The sequence below is a fragment of the Meleagris gallopavo genome, chromosome 12 (assembly GCF_000146605.3).
Source record: "Meleagris gallopavo isolate NT-WF06-2002-E0010 breed Aviagen turkey brand Nicholas breeding stock chromosome 12, Turkey_5.1, whole genome shotgun sequence".
NCBI classification, from domain to species: Eukaryota; Metazoa; Chordata; class Aves; order Galliformes; family Phasianidae; genus Meleagris; species Meleagris gallopavo.
In genome coordinates, this window is record NC_015022.2 from 7,165,390 (window position 1) to 7,168,512 (window position 3,123).

Here is a 3,123-nt window from a genome sequence, read left to right on the forward strand (position 1 = left end):
TTTTTAATACTGCTCGTTAAGTCCTCTGAGTGTTTACTGAAGTAGAAAGAAGTTATTACTGCCCAGTCACATTAAGAGCAAACTGCTCCTCTAGTTTAGCTGTGCATACAGATAAACAAAAGCCTCATCAGAAGGAACAGTCTATTTTTCCAAGACAAAATTAGAATTTAATCCGTCAATATACCATGTAATCAATGGCCTGAAAAGTCAGTTTCTATGTTTCTTGCTCATTTCTACATTTACTGATTCATTCTCGAGGAACTTTTGGAAGAAGCAGTTTTAAAATAAGTTAACAACATAGTCACACTACTTTAATCCTCATTCAATGCCAGCTTTAGTTCATTAGTTAGGCGACTGTTTTGCTCAAGTTGCTGGTAGAGTTGGTCTGTACAGGCAGCAAGCAGGTTAGAAGGAAAAAAGAGGCAGAATGAAGACAGATTAGACAGAGAAAACAGATAAGTTAATAAAGAAACTGGTCACACCACAGACAGATCAGTAACAGAAACATTTTACCTTTGCTTCTAGAATCTTAGTAATTAAATAGCCACCCCAAGGAATGGCTATTGCAGCTGGCAATGGACTGGCTACCTCTCCTCTACAGAGAACAGCTGTGCAACAAGCAAGTGTGAATAGAAGAGCTATGGCTACATTCCTAGAAGAACGATGTCCTCCTTTAATCTCTACAAACAATGCATGGCAGATTGGTTTTATGAGTGCCAATTCTCTTTGTGAATAATTCAAGATGTGGTGGAACCTCATCTGACAGCTGGTAGAAAGCAACAGTGTCATAATCAATCTAACTAATGGCAGGAGAGATGCTGATAGCATGAACTGCCCTTAGGTTTCATTCTCATTATACTTCTACTATGGAATTTAACAACTGAAATGTTACTTCTGGTAGTGAAACATACGGTTATTATTGCTATAAACACACTCCAGTATCTTTAAACTGTCAAGTGGTACCTCATAAAAAAAAATCAACTCCAAAACACTCGGTGAAAATGAACAGGATGGTTCACTTTTATAGACAGAAAGAACACCCACAGTAATGTTGTGACAGTGAATTTTAGTTAGCATTCTGCAGAATGAAAGCAAGCTTTGTGAGAAGTTTTGACTATTTTTCCTCAAATTGTTAGTATTGATCTCAACAGTTTAGATTCAAACTGCACTTCTAACTTCTTGATCCTAGATTTCTACAGGAAATGACTGGTTCTTTTCCATAAGCTTCCTAGCAGCTTTCACAGAAATCATCTTCCCCACAGAGTCTGGTCACAGCAGCTCACAGCTACAGCACAGCATGCACAGTGAGCTGCTCTGCAGAGCCTGCCTGCACCGAGTGACAACAGCTCACTTCTCCCCACAGCCAGCTCAGTGGGAGCAGGACACAGTTCACATTCCTATTCTTGGACATCTGGATTTCTGTCTCTCTTATGAGGATAACATTAGACACTAAGACATACATGTAAAAAATCAGAGACCTCATAAATAACTTAAACTCTATTTTGTTTGGCACAATGTATTTAGTTGTTATTTAAACATGACAACAGAATTTCAATCAAGAACTTGATGCTTACCTTCATCACAGAGAATTACTCTCTTGATGTGAGGCAGAAACTTCCAGTATTTCACAACATCCAAAATGAGACTAAAAGTCTCAGGTCAAGTGTGGGAAGCATTTTCTGAGAGTACTGTAAGCTTTTAACTACTCACACACCTGTGGCTAGGCCACAACTATCTTACTTGGAGGAAGAGCCAAAGGTCTCTGCACGGAGCCACCTCAGGCAGAGCGAGGTGTCTGACAACTGGCATAGATCCCCTGGAGCTCAGCCTCAGCAGAACTACCCCTGTACACCATGCAGTCCAGGCAAATGAAGTGCCAGAGCCTACCCTGCACTTGTGTCAACAAGACACACACACCACTTGCTGCACACAGCCAGCCCTCGCGGGATGTATGAAGTTATGCACAGTTTAGGTCCGATGGTGCTGAAATATGCTACACTGAAAAACCAGAACAGCCAACATCAGTGCAGATGGGCCAGCTATGAACTGTGTGTGCAGCTATCTGGATAAATGTGCTGTATTGCCTGTTTCTAATACCCTGTCTAGCAATCCATCACTCCTACAATGAAGACAGCTGATTGTGTACGTTTGTTTGGTGGGAAGATTTAAAGTATGAAGAACAATCATGAAATTTCCACCTTTTTTATTATTACTAAGCTTCTACTCTGGATTTTACTTTACTTACTTCTTAAGAAATGAGTATTGAAAGGAGTTGAGATAAAAAACCACCGTGGACACAGTAAAACAAACTACAGAATCAGAGGCTGGGCTTGCTGTAGTGTAACATACACTGGCTGAGCTGATAAGTGATGAGTGATCAAATGTCTGAGCTTTCAAATCTGAAATCGGTGTTTGACACTGCATCTGATCCATCTAATTATTACATTAATCGTGAAAAGTTTCCTAGTCCAATTCTGAAACATTTTTCATAAATGAGAAGTCTAAGCTCATAAATCTAGGCTAAGCACAAGAGTGGAAAGCTACAGTAGTCTCTGTGCAACCTTAGATCACACCCTGCTGCTCAAGAGAAGCATAATGAAAAAAAAAAAGCAAGCAAGCAAAATCTTTGCAGAGGAATCCAGGTGTGAAAGAGGGGAACACTTCTTTCTGCAGAACATTCTGGAGCTTTTGATATTGACCCTTTAAATCTTTGATTTAACTCACTGAACAAATACATTTACTTAAAAGCAGAAAGTCTGAATCATCAGAGCTAGGAGAAGATGTAAAGAGAAAAGTCAAGGCCTTAAGTGCTCTCTCAGACATGCTCCCACGACCAAGTGACCCCAAGGCAGCAGTGTCTCTGCAGATATTGGCCCAACAATAACAACTGAAAAAATTCCCACTATATTTGTCATTTTAACTGCATCACAGTTTGAGAAAGGGAGAGAGCACAACAGGTCAGCATTAACCCCAAATACCAAGAATGGGCATTCTCACTGCTAGCACTGCCTTTGCATTGTCAACATTAAGGCAAAAGCATTTCTGGGAAAAAAAAGAAAAGTGAAACATGAACAAAAATGAAATCTCTGATGGCAAAAAAGCAAAAAAAAAAAAACCCACACA